Here is a 22,438-nt window from a genome sequence, read left to right as displayed (position 1 = left end):
AACCCGGATTTAGGAACTCGCACAAATGCCTTCGGATCTTAGTCGGATTTAGTAACAAGCACGAATGCCTTCGGATCTTAGTCCGGATTTAGTAACTTCATACGAATGCCTTTGGATCTTAGTCGGATTTAGTAACTTCGCACGAATGCCTTGGATCTTAGTCCGGATATAGTCACTTAGCACAAAGCCTCCGGGACTTAGCCCGGACATCATTCAAATAACCATGCACATTTATCAACAAATCATGACACATTCGTATTTCATTTTCATTAGCAAAACTCAAACACAAGGCACTTATCACACTCGCAATTTTGGCTCAATAGCCACACACAAAGAGCATGATTTTGATTTGCTTAAAACATGATCTAATCAAATCATAATCTAAGTTCCATTACTCAAAACTTACCTCGGATGTTGTCGAGCGGCTTCAATGACTATTCGATCACTTTTTCCTTTCCCTTATCCAACTGTGGTCCTCTAAGCTCTTGAGCTAATTCAAACAAATTTAACTTATTAAAGTCTCATTTTGCTAGCTTATGGCGAATATGACAAGGAGTTTGATAGGTCATATGGCCACCTTTTAGCTCAAATACACAATGATCATATGCATTTTAATCACATCAAGCAATTTAATACAATTCATTCGAACATCAAAAGAGAAGCTCAAGGTACTTAGCCCATATATACATTAGACATTAGAGTCACATATATACGAAATCACGAATCGAATTCAACATACTAGCTAATATTTCCCTTAGCGAATTTTCTAAGTCAAGCTAATGCCATCAATAGGCTACCTATGGCGAACATACCCATCAACTCATGTACTCATTCATGTGGCGAACATACACATCTATGCTAAGGCCGATTGCAACACTTAATACATTCTACAAGTATGGTCACTTGTATTGACTAAACACCATTTGTTTCAAGTTCAAAACTTGGCTAATACACATATATACACTATTAAAGCATCCTCTCCCTTTACATTAATTCAACACATGCATTACCCATAATATACAAAATTATATTCGGCCTTAGCACACAACTTGCTAGCCGATTCTTCTCCATCTAGCAACTAATGCACATACGAGCTCATTTGCTAGACTCTACTTCATCTAACAACAACCTTATCTCTCTTCTATTTCCTACCATGGCCGAATGCATCACAACACCATATCATTTCGATTTTGGTCATGGTTAAACAAAGAACTTAATGTCTCACTCAAGGATGCTAAAAAGGAGATTCAAGAGTCATCAATCCACCATCACATGTATCATTACAAGCTTCACTTTTAGCATGCAATTAACATCAACACAAATCCACCTTAGCCGAATATCATCTCCATGACATAGTAAAGATTTGAACCATGGGCTAGTTAGAACTCAAGCTAACAAAAAAGAACATGCATGAATCTAATGGCACAACATCAAACTTACCTTCACCTATTTACAAGCATGGCCGAATCTCTTCAACATTTCCTCCCTTCTTTCCTTTGAATTTTCGGTCAAGAAGAATGAAAAAAGGATGGACACATTTTTTTTTCTTTTTCTTTCTTCTATTCACGGCAATGGAGGGGGGGCAACCACACACATTTTTTTTCCTTTTTCCATTTCTTTATTACCCATACTCATTATTTTATTGTTCCTAACATACATCACTACATAACATGTTTGTGACATGTTTCCACTCATAGCATGGCCGGCCATTAGCTCAAATATTGGGCAATTTGACATGCATACCCACCATTTCTACATCATGCATTATTAGGCGACTTTACATTTGCCTAGCACATTTCTAAATTTTCTCACATAAGTCCTTTTGACTAAATTCGCATGCAATTTACTAAATCGAAGCCTAAAACTTTCACACATTCATAATCACATATTTTAGACAATAAATATCATGTTCAAATAATTTGGTGACTCGGTTTAGTGGTCCCGAAACCGCTTCCCGACTAGAGTCACTTTAGGGCTGTCACACCACTGTTCCAACTAGACCCTAAATCGGGATGTTACAAGTCCTAACCATCGAGATTTAAGTTTACTTAAAAAAAACTTCAATCTCGAAATGAAGAGAAGGACTTGTTGTCCAACTTCAAACATACGGGGACGAATGTGTTCATCATGCCATCTTTTTTATTTTTATTTAAATATTTTGGCATTCTCATAAAATAATAATCTAATCTCTTTCAACTCATTGAGTTGTAACATCCATTTTTCTCCAACAGATTTTAGGTTTAAATTGAGCTGTTTAAGAGCCCAACAAGCTTTATGCTCAAGTTCAAAAGGAAAATGGCATGCCTTACCATAGACTAACATGTAAGGATACATCCCTAAAGGAGTCTTAAATGTTGTTCGATAGGCCCACAAAGCTTCATCAAATCTCTGGGACCAATCTCTTTAAGTTAGGCGTACTACTTTCTCAAGTATGCCCTTTATTTCTTTATTTGCAAACTCAACTTCGTCATTCTTCTGAGGATGGTAAGCTATAAAAACTTTATGTATCGCATTATTTTTGTCCAACAACCACTTTAGCCAATTATTCTCAAAATGGGAACATTCATTGCTGATTATAGCTCTGGGAGTCCCAAATCTCATTAATATATGTTTTTGAAGGAACTGCATCACCACCTTCGCATCATTAGCCAGATATGCTTTGGATTCCACCCATTTGGACTCATAATCAATGGTTACCAAGATGTACCTACTACCATAAGAAGAATGAAAATGACCTAGGATGTGACAGCCCAAAATTGACCCTAGTCGGGAAGTGGTTTTGGGACCGCTAAACCGAGTCACCGAAATGTTTGAACGTAATATTTATTGTCTAGAATATGTAATTATGAATGTGTGAAAATTTCAAGCTTCAATTTAGTCGATTGCATGTGAATTCAGTTAGTAGGACTTGTGTGACACTTTTGAAATGTGATAGGCTAATCCATAAGGACCTAATAGTGCATGTAATCAAAAGGGAGGACTTGCATGTCAAATTTCCCCCCCTAATTGATAGTGGCCGGCCATGACAAAGAATTATGGGCAAAACATGTCATAGACATGTTATGTTGGTGCATCATGGGAGGAAAAAAATAAATTAATGAGTATGGGTAATAAAGAAATAGAAAAGAAAAAAAAAAAGAAAGAATGTGTGAGTGTTACCCCCCATTGCCGTGAGTTGAAAAAAAAGAAAAAAAAAATTGTTGTTCATCCTTTTGCATTTCTTTGAGCCGAAAATTCCAAGGAAGAAGGAAGGAGTTCTTGCTTCATGCTTGGTTTGGAAGAGGATTAGGAGGAGGTTTGGCCATACTTGTGTCTAGATTAAGGTATGTTTGAGGTTGTGCCATGAGATTCATGCATGTTTTTAGTTGCTAGCTTGAGTTCTAATTAGCCCATGGTTCAAATCCTTGCTATGTCATGGGGATGATATTCGGCCAAGGTGGATTTTGTGTTAATGCCATTGCATGCTAAATATGAAGCTTGATAATGATACATGTGATGGTGGATTGAGGACTCTTGGAATTTTCTTTTTAGCATTTTTGAGGGAGACATTAAGTTTTTGTTTAACCATGACCAAAATTGAAATGGTATGGTGTTGTGATGTATTCGCCATGGTATATCCATAAGTATGATTTATGCTTATTGCATGGTAGGTAAGATTTGTGTTTTGGATATATGTATATATTTGGTTATAATCAACTTGAGATTCGGCCCTTGCACCTATATGTATATATGTTTGCACATGATGTATTGGTATGACATATATACTATCTCAAGTTATATATTTTCTTATGATGATGTTTGGGTTATGAAGTAAATGATAGATGCGTATTGAGCTACAATATGTAATGTATTAGTTAGTAAAATGTATGCCATTTATGTGTGGTATTAAATATGTAATTGGCCTCAACATCAACATGCATATTCGGCCACATGAGATGGATTGGTGTGCATGCATTCGGTTAGAGGCAAGCATATTGATGCCATTATCTTGGTTAGGACAATCGGCTAAAAAGGGAGTGTGGGTTAATATCTTGAGTTGATGCATGATTTCAAATGTATGTGACTGTAATGTCTAATGTATAAATGTGGGCTAAGTGCCTTGTGTTCCTCTTTTCGATGCTCAAATGATTAAATCGATTTATTTATTTAATTAAGCTCAAGAGTAAAGGGGATCTAAATCCGATAAAGGGAAGGAAAAAGTGGTCGAATAGCCATCGAAATCGTTCGACAACATCCGAGGTAAGTTCTTGAGTAATAGAGCTTAAATTATGATTTGATTAGATCATGTCTTAAGTAAATCGAAATCATGCTCTTTGTGTGTGGATATTGAGCCGAAATGTGCAAGAGTGATAAGTGTATTGTATTTGAGTTTTGTTAATGAAAATGAAATACGAATGTGTCATGATTTAGTGTTAAATGTGCATGTTTATTCGAATGGTATCCGGGGCTAAGTCCCGAAGGCTTTTGTGCTAAGTGACTAAATTCGGGTCAATTCCCAAAGGCATTTGTGCGAGTTACCAAAACCGGGTTAAGTCCCGAAGGCATTTGTGCGAGTTACTAAATCCGGGCTAATTCCCGAAGGCAATTGTGCGAATCACTATAACCGGGCTATGTCCCAAAGACAATCGAGCGAGTCGCTATATCCGGTTAAATTCCGAAGGTACGTGATTCGGGAATGAGCAATCTTGCTGTAAAAATTTCAGTTAAAACGCTTGCAAAAATTCCAGCAATGAGGTATGTTCGTATGTGCTTTGAATTAGTTGAGCCCTTACAAATAAGTATTCGCTCAGTTGATAAACGAGCTACCGGCCTTTGGCTAAGTTGATCTTTTGTGTATGAACATAAGGGGTTGGTAATGTGAAGTAAGTATGATGTTGAGAATGTGTGCATATGAAATTATCCGTTTAGCTATATGAATGCTATGCTTTTGTTGTGCTGGAATCCCTTGCTCAAAACTTACTAAGCATAAATTGCTTACTCCGTTTCTTTGTTCTCTGTTTTATAGATTTTGGCTCGTCAGCTATCGGACTCGGGATTTTTTGAAGTCGAAGTCTCTCACACTATCAAAGCCCCCTTTTGGTACAAATTTTGGTTGAACCTTGAAATGGCATGTATAGGACTACTCTTTCGTTTGTTGGTCCTAGACCCTTTGATTTTGTATAAATTTGGATAGCCATGCGAAAATGGCTTATATACACTTTGGCATGGTATCATAATCATTTTGTATGTTGTTCATTAAGAGATGTGGAAATGTTGGAATAGATTAGCCCTTGGAATGGTTAACCGTGATCATCTTTTGTGCCATGTATGCTAAAAGGGCTAGTTGAATCAAGGAAAGTATGAAGTAGGTAAAATCTACCTTAAAGACAGAGGTTGACAGCTGCAGTGATGTGGATGCGAAAAATCACTAAAAATAGTAGGAATGGAATTAAATATAGAATAAATTGTGTAAATGAACCTTGATGAATCTATTTTCATAGGAAAGTAATGAAAAGATCATATGAACAGTATGTTAAAAGATATTGAAGTTTTCGCGAGACAGGGTCAGAACGGTTTCTGGATTCCCTGTTCCAACTTTGGAAATTCATTTTAAATTAACCAGAGATAATTAGGAGTCATGCCATATATGTATAGATTTGTATTTGAGTCTAGTTTCTATAGAAACAAACGGAATCAGTATTGAAGCCCTGTACAGGGAGATATTCAAGTTGTAATGAGCGAAGGTCAGTGTAGTCGATCCCTTTAACATGGGAGATTTTAACTAATAAACTGTACTAATTGGCCCAACCAAAAATTCTAGAAAAAAACATGTAGATGGAAATATGAGTCTAGTTTCAGGGAAAAATTACGAAACTGATTTTCGAGCTTTGAAACTGAAGATATGATTTTTAAGGCGACAGTGATGCAGTAACCAGCTTGTCTGGAAATTTTTAAATGGACTGTGAAAATAATTAAGTTAAGTCTGTGTGCACCTTGTGTTCGACTCCGGTAACGGACTCGGGTACGGGGTGTTACATAGGAAGTCAATACCCCAAACGTCAAATAACTCAACCTCGATAATGTTGATAAGTGGCATATCATTCCTTCTGCTCACATTTTTTACTCTCTGGCATCGATCACATTCTTTCACGTAGGCATATGCATCTTTAAACAGGGTTGACCAAAAGAAATCGACTTGCAATAATTTGGCTAGAGTTTCTGTCCCTACAAAATTTCCCCCACTTGGGGATGAATCGCAGTGATACAAAAAATCAACTACTTCACTCTCGGCTACACACCTTTTAATCATTTGATCTACATATTGCTTAAACAAAAATGGCTCCTTTCAAAAATAATATCTAACATCATGAAAGAATTTCCTCTTTTGTTGATATGTCAAATCAGGCATCATTAAACCACTAGCTAAAAAATTAGTGTAATTTGCAAGCTAGAGAGTTCTATAGAAATGACTTACATCAAAGATGTGTTTGTCTGGAAAGTACTCATTAATAAGAATTGAGAAGCGGGCATCATCTTCTTATTCCAATCTAGACAAATGATCTGCAACTTGATTTTCTACTCTTTTCCTATTCTGCATCACAAAATCAAAATCTTGAAGTAATAAAATCCAACGAATTAATCGTGGTTTTGCATCTCTCTTTGACATTAGATATTTAATGGTCACGTGATCAGTATAAACTATCACTCTTGTACCTACAAGATATGAACGAAATTTTTCAAAGGAAAAAAACAGCAGTGAGTAGCTCTTTTTCTGTTATCGTATAATTTAATTGTGCTCCCATCAAGGTTCGACTAGCATAGTAGATGGGATGGTAAATTCTATTCCTCCGTTGTCCCAAATCAGCTCCTACTGCATAGTCGCTTATGTCACACATTAGTTCAAATGGTGAAATCCAATATGGGGTAATGATGATTGGTGCTCAAATTAATCTTTTCTTCAACTATTCAAAAGTTGTTAAACAATCATCATCAAAATTGAATATTGAATCTTTCTCCAACAGTTTGCATTGGAGATTTTGGAGAAACCACTAATGAATATCCTATAAAAACCCAGCATGTCCCAGAAAACTCCTAATTCCCTTTACAAACAATGGAGGGGGGAGTTTCTCGATAACATTTATCTTCGCCTTATCAACTTCTATTCCTTGTCTTGTAATTCTATGTCCCAAAACAATGCCTTCTCTTACCATGAAATGGCATTTCTCCAGTTGAGGACGAGGTTTGTCTCTTCGCACCATTTGAGCATTTTGGCCAAATTATCTAGACAATTGTCATAAGAGTCTCCAAATACATAAAAGTCATCCATAAGCAGTTCCAAAAAAATTCAACCATGTTAGTGAAAATAGCCATCATACATTGCTGAAAAGTTGTAGGTTCATTGCACAAACCAAAAGGCATACGCATGAAAGCAAACGTACCATATGGACATGTGAATGTTGTCATATGTTGATCTTCTATGACTATAAGGATCTAGTTGTATCCTGAATATCCATCAAGGAAACAATAATAATCATGCCTTGCAAGTCTGTGTAGCTTTTGATCTAAAAATGGCAATGGGAAATGATCTTTCTGAGTTGCCTTATTTAACTCACGATAATCAACATAAATTCTCCAACCTATAACCTTTCTGGTTGGAATAAGCTTATTATTTTTATTTTTACAACTGTGTTGCCGCCCTTCTTCGGCACACACTAGACTAGACTAACCTAAGGGCTATTTGAGATGGGGTAAATGATTCTCACATCTAACTATTTGATAATCTCTTTCTTGACCATCTTTTCATGATGGGGTTTAACCTTCTTTGACCATCAATAATTCATTTTTCACCATCTTCCAAAATGATTTTATTTATGTTAAAAAATGGGCTTAGTCCTTTGGTATCAGCTATCGTCCAATCGATCGCCTTCTTGAATTTCTTAAAGGCATTAATTAGCTTCTCTTATTGACTCTTAGTTAATTCAGCTGGAATGGTCACATCTAGACTAGAAGAGTTACCTAGAAAACCATATTTAAGGTGAGAAGGTACTACATTTAACTCTAACATGGCCGGTTCTTTAGTTGAGGGTTACAACTGCTTATACTCATGGGATTCCAACTCTAAAGACTCAAAATGGGGTTTCAAAGTGTATCCTATAACATACTATACCCAATCTAGTTGCCTGGTCTGAGTTATAACGTATTACAACTATAAAACTTAACATAGTTCACGATTAAAACTAAAATAACCAAATAACTTAATTGCAATGATTTCTAGCTATTCCACCAAAACGAGACCTAATCCAAGCTTACGGAACATTTAGAACAAACTGGGAACAATTCTAAGTTAAAATGAAACTTCTATAAAGTTTTGAGTAAAAAGTGAAATCAGGGGTCACACGGCTGTGTGGTAGAGCTCAGCCCGTGTGGCTTAGGAACATGGTCGTGTAGACAAACCATGTAACTCATTGTGCCTGTGTAGCTAAGGATTACACGACCATGCCACCAGGCCATGTAACACCCCAAACCCGGCCCAGACGTTATGGCCAGATCTGACGTGTCACATGGACTTACGACTTAGTATGCATTTGCTAGTTTAAGTGATTGGGGTGGTCTTTGTAAGAACAACGGTTGAATGAAAAGCCGGTTTATCAATCTTTTGGCTATCCATTTGTTGTGCTTGTTGAGTCTTGAAAACGTTCATTAATTTTGAAAACCCGCGTAGCCTAACACTAGCAGTTTCATCATAGTATAATATAATCAGAAAATAAAACCATAGAGGAAAAAAGAAATTTAAATAGCGGCCTTATTACAACTTAAAACCCAAAATTAAATCGAATATAAAATAATAAAAATAAACTAACTTAGAAAAACCAACTTTGCAGATGATGTGGCCACTCAAGATCCTCACGGCTCCAAGGCCACTATGGTTGGGGATTTCTGCAGAGATGAAAATAAAGGGTGAGTTCGTAAACTCGATTGTGTAACATAACCCAACCATAGCCTAAAGCAGATCAAACCTCAGAGTCAGACTTATCTGGGCCTTGGCCTAGTACAGAAATCAGAATGAAACCCATAGGCCCATAGCAGAAACAAAACAAATATACCATGAATGCAGAAACCCCAACCCAAAGCCATCCATAACACCCCCGTACCAGCCTTACACCATGTGGGGAGACTACTCGACCCACCCAACCGCTACACACCACAGAAATTGCAGCGAGGCTGCCAGATATTGTGACGAAGTCACCAGATATAGATATTGTGGCTAGGCCACCAGAACAGATATATATGTGTGGCGAAGCCACCGGATTGCAATGAGGTGCCGGATATTGTGTGAAGTCACCAAAAGCAATATATGTGGCGAGGGCGCAATTGCGGCGAGGTGCGCGAATGCTTCCTCCATCAATATAAACCCATGTCCCATGCAATGAAATAATATGTCATGGCATACGATATCTGAAAGCAGAACATCATGCTTTTCAGAAAAAAAATATAACCCTAGGGGTAAAATCATAATTTTGCATGCATAAGGGTATTTCAGTAATTATTACCTATTGCTAAGGTTTCATGCTTATTCTAACGTTTACCAAGTAATTAGAAGTACTTACCTCGTCTTTTTACCAAAGTGGGCCCGTTGGCCTATTGGCCCATTTTCGGCCTATTAAGCCCAAAAATACCGTTGTGCACTCTAATCATCCAAATGCACCATATTCATTAACAACTGTCTCTCGAGCGCTCGCACGCTAGTGAGTTCACAAAATACCAACGTTTCGGTATTCCGGCTTTTACCGATTCAGTCTAAGGGAGGGTGTCGTTTACACACCTGGTTGATGACGATTGATGACAATATCTCCCACTCGATAATCCTACAATCGATCACTAACGCATTAGACTTACGAACTAACGATAACTAACATAAATCCACGTCAACCAACCCAATCATCACACAAGTTAGTCATTTATGCACGAGGGGCAAAATAGTCATTTTACCCTCCAAGGGTAAATCGGTAGTCCTACCCTATAGGGGTATTTTAGTAATTCTACAACTTATCCGCTTGGGCCTACAGACCCATTGGAACCACATGGCCCATTTCAGGCCATCGTGTCCCGAAATAGCCGTCCTACTGCTAGAGTAATTAGAAATACACACCCATTGGAACCTTGGACCCCTTGCTTCCGCTATGGCGTCACTTCCTTATCCCCTAAGTGGCACCACCTTGCCACTACACCACACTCCTTTTTTGTGTCATCTTTTACCCCTTTACTCTTAAAAGCCCAAATGCCAATTGCATCACCTGTTCATAAAATTAAAGTTCCGAAGACTACCACGGATTTAACTTAAGTTTGGGCCTTCCAAAGGCCCACTAACCTACTAAAATATATATTTTAACCAACCAGAACACACACAAATTTTAAAAATCACAGAAACACAGAAAAACCAAAAATTGGGGTGTTACAACTCTACCCTCCTTAAAGAAATTTCGTCCTCAAAATTTTTCCTGAATCAAACAGATGAGGATATTGTTGACACATTGCCGCTTCTAGCTCCCAAGTAGCTTCCTCTCTGCCATGATTACGCCACAGCACCTTTACTAGTGGAACTGATTTCCTCCTCAAAATCTTAACATCTCGATCCAAAATTTGCACAGGCTCTTCCTCAAAAGTCAAGTCTATTTGGACCTCGATCTCTGCAACCGGCACAACATGAGTAGGGTCAGAACAATACCGCCTTAACATGGAGACGTGAAAGACATCATGAATCCTATTCAATTCTGGATGCAGCTCCAACTGATAAGCCATGTGGACCCACTCGCTTAAGAATCCGATGAGGCCCAATGAACCACGGACTTAACTTCCCTTTCCTCCCAAACCTTAATATTTTCTTCCAAGGTGAAACCTTCAAGAAGACCATATCACCCTCAGAGTACTCAATTTCCTTGCGCTTCAAATCTGCATATGACTTCTGTCTATCAGATGTTTCCTTCAACCGATCTCTAATCAACTTGACCTTATCCTCAGTATCTGCCACCAACCCAGGTCCAAGAACCTGTCGTTCACCCAACTCGGTCCAACAACTAGGTGTACAACATCTTTGCCCATACAATGCCTCATAAGGAGCCATTCGAATACTTGCTTGATAACTGTTGTTGTATGCAAACTCTGCCAATGGTAAGTAATCCTCCTAACTGCCTCGAAAGTCGATAATGCATCCCCTCAACATGTCTTCTAGAATCTGAATACTCTTTTCGACTGACCATCAGTCTGAGGATGAAAGGCTGTACTAAAGTGCAACCGCGTACCCAACTCCTCATGCAACTTTTGCCAAAACCGAGATGTGAATCTAGGATCTTGATCAGAAATAATTGACACTGGCACTCCGTGAAGTCACACTATTTCTGCCACATACAATTTGGCTAACTTCTGAAGTGAATAATCAGTGCGGACAGGTATGAAATGAACAGATTTGGTCAACCTATCCAAAATTACCCAAATCGAGTCCTTCTTCGACAGTGTCAAGGGTAACCCACTCACAAAATCCATGGTTACCCTCTCCCACTTCCAAAGTGGTACTTTCACTAGTTGCAAAAGTCTGGAAGGTAATTGATGTTCAGCTTTCACTTGCTGACAAGTCAGACATTTTCCTACAACTTCCATTACCTCGCTTCAATCCAGGCCACCAATACAACTCCTTTATGTCGCGATGCATTTTACTCCCTCCAGGATGCATATCACACAGACCTCCATGAGCTTCTTTCAGAATTGCTTGCCTCAACTCAGAGTCCTTCGAAATACAAACTCTACCTCGGTAACACAGAACTTCCTCACTATTCAGTCCGAACTCTGAAGTATCCCCATTCTTAACCTGCCAGAATCAAGAAACTAGGGACTCATCCCTCGACTATTTTTCCTTAATCTCATCCACCCAGGTCGGCCTAACTTGCAGTTCTGCTAACAAACTACCATTGTCATACAGATTCAAACGAGCAAACATGGCTCTCAGATTAGATACAGTTCTACTACTTAGGGTATCAGCCACCACATTAGCTTTGCCTGGGTGATACTCAATCGCGCAGTCTTAATCCCTAAGCAACTCTATCCATCTCCGCTGCCTAAGGTTCAGCTCCTTTTGAGTCAGGAAGTACTTAAAACTCTTATGATCTGTGTATATAATACACCTTTCTCCGTACAGGCAATGTCTCCAAATCTTAAGCGCAAAAATTACCGCTGTCAACTCCAGATCATGAGTAGGATAGTTAACTTCATGTGGTTTAAGCTGCCGCGATGCATAAGCAACCACTTTACCCTCTTGCATTAGCACACAGCCCAACCCTACATGTGATGCATCACTGCATACGGTAAAATCTTTTCTAGACTCCAGCTGAATCAGTACAGGTGCCTCAGTCAGAACTTTCTTCAGCTTCTCAAAAGATTCTTGTTGTTTCTCAGTCTAAACAAACAGTACTCCCTTCCTTATAAGCTTTGACAAAGGCGCTGCCATCATAGAAAATCCTTCCACAAACCTTCTATAGTACCCAGCTAAACCTAGAAAACTTCGAATTTCTGACACTGACCTCGGTGGCTTCCATTCCAGAATCGCTTCAATCTTTCGAGGGTCCACCTTGATCCTTTCAACAGAGACAACATGCCCTAAGAAAGTTACCTCTCTCAACCAGAACTCACACTTACTGAATTTCGCATAAAGCTCCTTCTCCCTCAGCACTTGCAGCACAATATGAAGATGCTCATCATGCTTCTCCTCAGTTTTAGAATAAACCAGAATATCATCGATAAAGACCACCACGAATCGATCCAAGTATGGCTGGAACACTCAATTCATCGATCCATAAATGCCGTAGGTACGTTCATCAACCCAAATGGCATAACCAAGAACTCATAGTGACCATACCGAGTTCTGAATGCCGTCTTGTGAATATCCACCTCCTTAACCCTTAATTGATGATACCCAGATCGAAGGTCAATCTTGGAAAATACTGAAGCTCCTCTAAGTTGGTCGAATAAATCATCGATTCTCGGCAGTGGGTACTTGTTCTTAGTCGTCAGTTTGTTCAACTGCCAATAATCGATGCACGTCCGCATTGACCCATCTTTCTTCTTTACAAACAACACTGGTGCTCCCCATGAAGACACACTTGATCTAATGAAGCCTCTATCCAATAACTCTTGAATTTGGGCTTTCAGCTCCACCAATTCCTTCAGTGCCATCCTATAAGGTGCAATGGACACCGGTGCCATTCCAGGCAACAAGTCGATTCCAAACTCAACCTCTCGATTCGGGGGCAAACTCGAAAGCTCCTCTAGAAAAACATCTTGAAAATCTTTGACGGTTCTAACTTTATCCACTGTCAGATCCTTAGTTTTCGATTGACTTACAAATGCCAAATAAGCCTCACATCCTTTTCGAATCTACTTCTTGGCTCTCAATGCTGACACCACATTAGACAGATAATCCCTACGCTCGCCTATCACCAAAACCTCCTCATCCTTTGTGGACTTCAACATTATTCGCTGAGCAGCACAATCTAGAGTACCCTATGCTTAACAAGCCAATCCATTCCCAAAATGAGATCGAATTCTCCAAAACATAGCTCCATCAGATCTCCAGAGAAAACTTTTCCTTGAGTTTCTATAGGCACATCTCTATACATTTTATCTACCCTAACCGAGTGACCCAAAGGACTTAGTATAGATACCGCACTCATGGTCTCCTTAGATCGCACACCCAGTGACCCAGATATAGTACATGCAACATATGAATGGGTAGATCCAACATCTATCAATGCAGTGTATGGCATACTGGAAATCAAAAACGTACCAGTTATGACGTCAGGTGCATCACCCTCCTCTCGACGACGAGCTGCATACACCAACGCCGGCTGACGAGCCTCAGCAAATCCAGTACCCCTGTCAGGCACTCCTCTTCCTCGATCATTTCCATTACCACCTCTGTCTTACCCACGTCCTCTCAGAAACTGTGGTCCACCCCTCATTGGTTAAGCGACCCTCTGCTCTAAAACTTGAACCTGATCTAGTTCTTGGGGACAATCCTTCACCCTATGCTCCATAGATTCGTATCGAAAACAAGCACCAGAACGTTTCCGACACTCACCCATATGCATCTTCCCACAATTCCTACAACCCTGCGGTCTAACAGCATTCATCGATACTGCTCGAACTGGCTCTATTACCCTTGCTCTCTTAACATTCCTGTTCATACCACCTGAAAGTCCTGGATCTCTCCTAAAACGGTTCCAATCTTTCTCACGATTCTGTCTTTCTGTATGCTTCACTTCCTCAGCTATCTTAGCTTTCTCCACTAAAGCAGCGAAGTTATGCTCCCTCTGCGGAGCAATCAGCACCCTAAGTTCATCTCTCAGACCATCCTCGAAGAGTACACTACGCTCATACTCTATAGCGACAATCCCAGAAGCATACTGGCTCAGTCTCAGAAACTTAGACTCATACTCAGCCACTGACTTACTCCCTTGGACCAGGTTCAGAAATTCTTTTCGGTGAGCGTCCATGTAACTAGCCCCAACATACTTTCCTTTGAAGGCTGTCTTAAACAACTCCCAAGTCACACTGTCAACAGGAGTTCCATCTCTCATCGTGAGCCACCACTAATAAGCCTCATCTCTGAGTAACGATATGGCTCCCTTCAGCTTCTACTCCACAGAGCAGTCCAGATCATCCATAATCCGCTCTGTGGCTTCTAACCAATACTCAGCCACATTCAGAGCTACACCAAATACGCCCCTAAATATCTCTGCTCTATTGGCCCGAAGCCGCTCAGAAATAGACCCCCGAATTTCGTTTCTCGTACTTGCCCCAATAACCCTTTCCAAAACTCGGAGCATTTCCTGGGACAGAGCATCGTCCCTGGCACCTCGATCATGAGACTCTACCTCCGTTGCCGGTGGTACCGGTGCATCTGCTGCCGGCACATGTCCTGAAGACGAAGATTCAACCTGAGCATTACCTCAGCCACGTCCACGGCCTCTTTCACAAGCTGCTCATGTACTCATTTCATATTATCTGATTAAGAATTTTATGAATCAGTTTAACATTTCAGTGTTTATTACAGATGTCTTATGAATAACAGTAATTCAGAGTTTGAGTTTGTTTCCTTTTGCGGTAGCCTAGCTACAGTCTCAGTCTACTTATCATAGTTTCTATAGTTCCAGTGTTACCCTAACTAAAGTACCATGATAAGGTTTTGTACAAGCATATAACAGATTATTCAGAAACAATCAGAATGGCTCAGAAAACATACAGACTTGGGCCAGAGATTCGGTGTGCCACCTTTTAAAAAAACCTAATTTTAGAAAACCAATTTTAATCTTTAAAATCATCTATTTGTAAAGAGAAAATACTGGAAACATTCTCGAAAACAATTTATAATCAAGTTCCAAAACAAATGATTTTCGAAAACCTTTATTTAGAGTTTCTTTATAAACTCCCATTTTTAGACTCGTTCTACAGCCGAGTTGTTGTAACTTGGCTCTGATACCACTAAACGTAACACCCCAAACTCGACCCAGACGTTATGGCCAGATCTGACGTGTCACATGGACTTACGACTTAGTATACATTCGCTGGTTTAAGTGATTGGGGTGGTCTTTGTAAAAACAGCGGTTGAATGAAAAGCCGGTTTATCAATCTTTAGGCTATCCATTTGTTATGCTTGTTGAGTCACTAGCAGTTTCTTCATTGTATAAATATAATCAGAAAATAAAACCATAGTGGAAAAAAGAAATTTAAATAGCAGCCTTATTACAACTTAAAACCCAAAATTAAATCAGAATATAAAAATAATAAAAATAAACTAACTTAGAAAAACCAACTTTGCAAATGATGTGGCCACTCCGAATCCCTCATAGCTCCAAGCCCACTACGGTGGGGGATGTAATAACCCAAAATTGGGTCTAGTTGGAACAGAGGTTTCGGGACCACAAAATTCGACATAGAAATAATTATTTTATGATTATTTTGATGTCTATGACATGATTGCATGATTGTGTGAAAATTTCGTGAAGAAATTCTATGCATAAAGTGTTCAATTTGAAGTTAGGGACTAAATTGAATAAGTTGTAAAACTTGCATTCTAGAAGTTTCTAGGATGAAATTGCTTTGAAATATTAATTAGGAGGTCTTAAATAGAAATTTGACCAATTTCTAACTGATGGAGAAAAATTGGACATAGATGGAATTTTTGAAAGTTTAGTAAGGAAGCGCATTTTGGACATTTGGTAATTAAAAGAAATAAAAAGGGAAAATAATGCCAAAATTGACTCATCTTTATCATGGAGGCCGAAATTAGCATGGGGGAAGCCATGGCTAGGGTTTTCAAGCTTTTCAAGCTCAATAGTAAGTCCGTTCTAACCCCGTTTTTTCAAGTTCTTTACGTTTTTAGAATCCCGGTAATTTGATTAAGCTTATTCTAGCAATAATTTAAGCTAGAGTTCATATTTGGAAAAATACCCATAGGTGAAATGTGTTTATTTTGGTGTTTTATGATATAATATGAGGTTTTAAATTATGGTAGACAACTTGTGCTACTCGGTTTTGAGTGAAAACGAGTAAAAGGGCTTAATCGGTAAAAATACGTAATAGTCATAAGTATAAGTTAGAGTGAGAATTTGATGTTTTCATAGAAGGAAAAAGTGATCAACATGTCATAAAACATAAGAATAAGGGATGAATTTTAATTCCCGATCCTAGGGGAAAAAGTGTAAATATGCAAAAGTTTAGGGGCAAAATTGTAATTTTTCCAAAGTTTGAGTTAATGACTGTTTTGAATAGTACATTAGTTAAATAAGTAAAATATGATGTTTTAGATCCCGAAAAACGAGATTTGAACCTAGAATGAGAGAAAAATCGAAAATTAGGAAAGTTGGTAAAATGGCCGTTTTAGTATCGAGGTAAGTTCATATGTATAATAAGCATTAATTTATGCATGTTTCAATGTAAAATTGATATCTTCATTATGATTTCCGAGGTGTTGAAAATATGTAAGTTGGTATGATAATAATACAGCAATAATGCTCTAATTTATATTTGAAAGTTAAATTTAGTGAATTAATTGAATTATATTAAATTAAATGATTATGGTGCCAAGTTTATGAATTGATTTAAAAATATGTCTATGGTACATGAAGTGCATTGAATTATCATACATAAATGTGATTTCTATGATTATGGATATTATGGGAAATTGTAAGTTCATATGATTTTTAATAAGGCAATGTGTAATTTAATGTTATTGCCTTGATATTAAATGAGATGTAAGTTTATATGTAAGTAATACATCAATATTACTTGTATTATGATATTTTATAATAATATTGGAAATATGTTTGTGGATAATTACTTGATTGGTGAAATTGTTGGAAAAGAGAGAGAAATCCCAGTTGAACCTTCGGAAAGATTGGATGATCTGAGATAGTATGTAGCTAGGTCACATGTATGGTGCTGAGTGCACATCATGTGTACAAGAGAGCTACAAGACATTATGATGTAGCTAGGTGCATGGGTGATACTATGTGTACACCATGTAGACAAGAGAGCTACGGGATATATGTAGCTAGGTCGCATGCGTGGTTCCAGGTGAAGGACACCATGTAGACAAGAGAGCTACGAGATAAATTGGCTAGGTCACATGGGTGGTACTGAGTGTTCACCATGTGTACAAGAGAGCCAAACTATATGATGGGTGGAGCTATGTGCTAAAACCACCAAGTATCGAGGATTGATCCGAAGTGTTCAATGGGAGACTCTCTATGTATAGCTTTGTGAGTTTTGTGATGAATAAGTGCAGGAACTTGGTTATGTGAATGATGTGTACATTAAGAGATCGGGATGTGGTAAGGTTATAAACAAGTAAGTTATACATGAGGATGATTTTATGGTGACCTTGTGATCATGGGCCTATACTTGTGATGTATGAAATGTGGTGAAAATGATTTGTGATATGTATGTTAAAATGAGGTTAATACAAAGAAAGTGTGAAAGAGTGAATTAGCAATAAAACTATTTTGGACAGTAGCAGTGACGTGATTTTGAAAAATCACCAAAAATATTAGAAATTGAATCAGAGACTGAATAAGATATGAAATTAAATATTAATGAGTCTATGTTCATATAAAAGAAACAGAGCAAGAAAAGGAGTTCTATATTTTGAGATATTTATGTTTTTGTGAGACTGGTTCAGAAAGATTACGTGATCCCCTATTCTGAATTTGGAAAATCACAAAATTTTGTATAAAAATAATTAGAGGCTTAAACTTATATTTTTAAAATCCTAATGAGTCTATTTTCAAGATAAATCAACAAGAACATTATCCGAGTTACATCTTTGTGAGATAATTAATTTTTAGTGAAGAGAGGTCGAATCGAGAAAGTGAAAGCGGAGGAAATTTTAATGAATAAACTGTACTAATTAGCTAAACCAAAAATTATAAAAATTTTATGGTTGAAAGATATGTGAGTCTAGTTTTAGAGGAAATTTACAGATCTTAATTTGAAGCTCTGTAGCTCGAATTATAAATAAGTAAGTGACTATGACCAGTGTGGACAGTTTGATGTGAGCATTTATTAGTAAATTGTGAAATCGTACTTACAAGAATGCTATATACATTAAGGATGTGGAATGGAGAGGATGAGGAGGAAAATAAATATATGTGGAATACATGGAAACTATGGTATATGAAATATGGATATAATGAAATAAATGATATGTGTTTATAAGAAAACAGAAAGAGAATGATATGTATCATGACATGTATATATATATATATGACTAGTCTCAATGTAATGCTTGTTGGGTATGGAGTTGAATTGAAATGTTTTAGGCAAACATGTTATTTTGCGTATCTGAATTGGTGTATTTTATAAAGATATGATCTAGTTTTAAATATGAATGCTTGATGATTAAGCTGAAGATATTTTGTAAGATGATAATCTTGGTATAAATGTATAAGTGGTACTATAATAAACAAGGTAAAATGAGTATGAGAGACACATGTATGATGACATACAAATGCTATATTTGTGGTTTAATTGAGAATATTTAATCATTAAATGAATACCATGTTATATGCTTTTGATTTTGTATAAGTGTGTAAGAGATTAAGGTTGACCAAAGCTTGGAAAATAGCCTAGGTATATTCCACACAGGCAGAGACACGACCATGTGTCTCAGCCGTGTATGGAACACGACTTTGGGACATGGGTGTGTGCAGCCTTAAAGCATGAAGTTTTCAAGATTTTTGTAAGTTCTCAGTTTAGTCCCGAACCCTTTCTAAAGTATGTTTTGGGCTTCGTAGACTCAAATAAGGGACTATGTGTAAGTGAATAAACGTTTTGAAATATGAATGAAATATTATGGCCCGTATTTTAGTTTAATGTTTGTATGTTTGTCCGGTAACGTCTCATACCTTATTCAGGCCTCGTGTACGGGTAAGGGGTGTTACAGGGATTTCCTGCAGAGATGAAAATAAAGGGTGAGTTCGGTAAACTCAGTGTGTAACATAACCCAACCATAGCCCAAAACAGATCAAACCTCAGAGTCAGACTTATCTAGGCCTTGGCCCAGTACAGAAATCAGAATGAAACCCATAGGCCCATAGCAGATATAGAAAAAATATATCATGAATGCAAAAATCCCAACCCAGAGCCATCCATAATATCCCCGTACCAGCCTTACACCATGTGGGGAGACTACTCGACCCACCCAACCGCTACACACCACAGAAATTGCAGTGAGGCTGCCAGATATTGTGACGAAGTCACCAGATACAAATATTGTGGCTAGGCCACCAGAACAGATATATATATATATATATGTGGCGAAGCCACCAGATTGCAGCGAGGCGGCCAGATATTGTGACGAAGTCACCAGAACAGATATATGTGGCGAGGCCACCAGATTGCAGCGAGGCTGCCAGAACGCTTCCTCCATCAATATAAATCCATGTCCCATGCAAGAGAAATAACATGTCATGGCATACGTATACAGAAACAGAACATCATGCTTTTCAGAAAAAAAATAACCCTAGGGGTAAAATTGTAATTTTGCATGCATAAGGGTATTTTAGTAATTATTACCTATTCTTAAGGTTTCATGCTTATTCTAACGTTTACCAAGTAATTAGAAGTACTTACCTCGTCTTTTTACCAAAGTGGGCCCGTTGGCCCATTAGCCCGTTTTTGGCCCATTAAGCCCAAAAATACCGTTGTGCACGAAAATGCACACTCTGCACTCTAATCATCCAAATGCACCATATTCATTAACAACTGTCTCACGAGCACTTGCACGCTCACGAGTTCACAAAATACCAACGTTTCGGTATTTCGGCTTTTACCGATTCAGTCTAAGGGAGGGTGTCGTTTACACACCTGGTTGATGACGATTGATGACGATATCTCCCACGCGATAATCTTACAATCGATCACTAACACATTAGACTTACAAATTAACGATAACTAACATAAATCCACGTCAACTAACCCAATCATCACACAAGTTAGTCATTTACGCACGAGGGGCAAAATAGTCATTTTACCCTCCAGGGGTAAATCGGTAGTCCTACCCTACAAGGGTATTTTAGTAATTCTACAACTTATCCACTTGGGCCTACGGACCCATTGGGACCACATGGCCCATTTCAGCCCATTGTGGCCCGGAATAGCCATCCTACTGCTAGAGTAATGAGAAATACACACCTATTAGGAGACTGCAGTTAATCCGCGCTCCAAACACTCTTAGCTGACGCCCAACCCAAACGAGCACGTCACAAAGCGAAAGGGATCAGCCAAGAAGGGTATGCCTACTCTCCTCATGGTTTGCTCTATTTAAAGCCAGCTCCCCATCTACTCTTATGTTAGCTTCCCGATGTGGGATCCCTCTATCACCAGAGTTTAAAACAAACACCAACTCTAGCCGTCCCAACATAGCAAAATAATCAACCTTTGCGTGCCAAGGGATTCGAACCAAAGTCCTCTCACATGCCAACTCACACCACCACCACTAGGCCATCAACTCATTTGTGTCATAAACCCAACACATTAATCTTTAAAGTGCACCTACTTGCTTCCAGATTTATTGAAAAGAAAAACCAAAATATATTGCAAGATCCAAGACTTGAACCTTGGACCCCTTGCTTCCTCTATGGCGTCACTTCCTTGTCCCCTAAGTGGCGCCACCTTGCCACTACACCACACTCCTTTTTTATGTCATCTTTTACCCCTTTACTCTTAAAAGCCCAAATGCCAATTGCATCACCTGTTCATAAAATTAAAATTCTGAAGACTACTACGGATTTAACTTAAGTTTGGGCCTTCCAAAGGCCCACTAACCTACTAAAATATATATTTTAACCAACCAGAACACACACAAATTTTAAAAATCACATAAACACAGAAAACCCGAAAATTGGGGCATTACAGGCCATGTGGACAAACCTGCACCAAAAATCAAAGAGGCCACAAGGTCATGTCATGCAACTGCATGGGACACATAGCCATGTGGTAGACCGTGTCCCAGACCATGTATACCCAAAATACCTTCAAACACAAGTCAATTCACTTATAATTTCTTAGACACCAAGCCAAGTATTTACCACCACATTACCTTATTCAAAAATGTACCAAAACATGTCAAAATATACCAACTCACAAACATCCTATGTGTCTAACCAATATGCCCTAATTAGAACCACAATTCTGTATAAACTACAACCATACAAAACAAGACATAACCAACATATCAACCTTATTCAATCATCAAATAAATTCTAAGTAACATAAACCATAATCAACCATTTATACCAAACTTTCAAATGCCAAATTATGTCAACCAACTTTTAAGGAATTACTAAAAAAAAAACATTTCAACAACAAATCACCAAAAAAGACATCAAATGACAAGTTACCATTTCCATGACACCAAATACCAAAACCATGTTTACAAACCAAATGACACAAATCATTATCTACCAAAATAGAATCAAAAGGACGTTCCAAATTAGTTTCACCACATTCATCTCATAAAATATGAAATTTAACATTATATACCAACTTTAAGCACATTACAAATCCAACTAAAAAAATTTAAGTTCATCAACTTCATAACCTTATTTACATGCCACAAAATGAAATAAAAATAAAAAAAACTACCGAAACTAAAGCGGGATAGTGTGAGTCTTGAAGTTGATTCATCTTACCAGTTCCGCAAAATGTTAAATACAAAAAATAAGAACAAACAGAGTAGCCTTAAGTAGCTTAGTAAGTTCATAGCTAATATACAAATAAACTTACCTCAATTAAACATTTAAAACTAAAATAACTTAGATTAATTAAACTTGACAATCATTTAAAAGAACACCTAGAGTTAGTATCAAAATAGTTTATCATATACATCATGTTCGTCAATAGTTTAATC

The sequence above is a fragment of the Gossypium arboreum genome, chromosome 2 (genome assembly GCF_025698485.1).
Source record: "Gossypium arboreum isolate Shixiya-1 chromosome 2, ASM2569848v2, whole genome shotgun sequence".
In the NCBI taxonomy this organism is placed as follows: Eukaryota; Viridiplantae; Streptophyta; class Magnoliopsida; order Malvales; family Malvaceae; genus Gossypium; species Gossypium arboreum.
The sequence above is the reverse complement of the archived record's forward strand: the minus strand, read 5'-3'. Positions refer to the sequence as shown.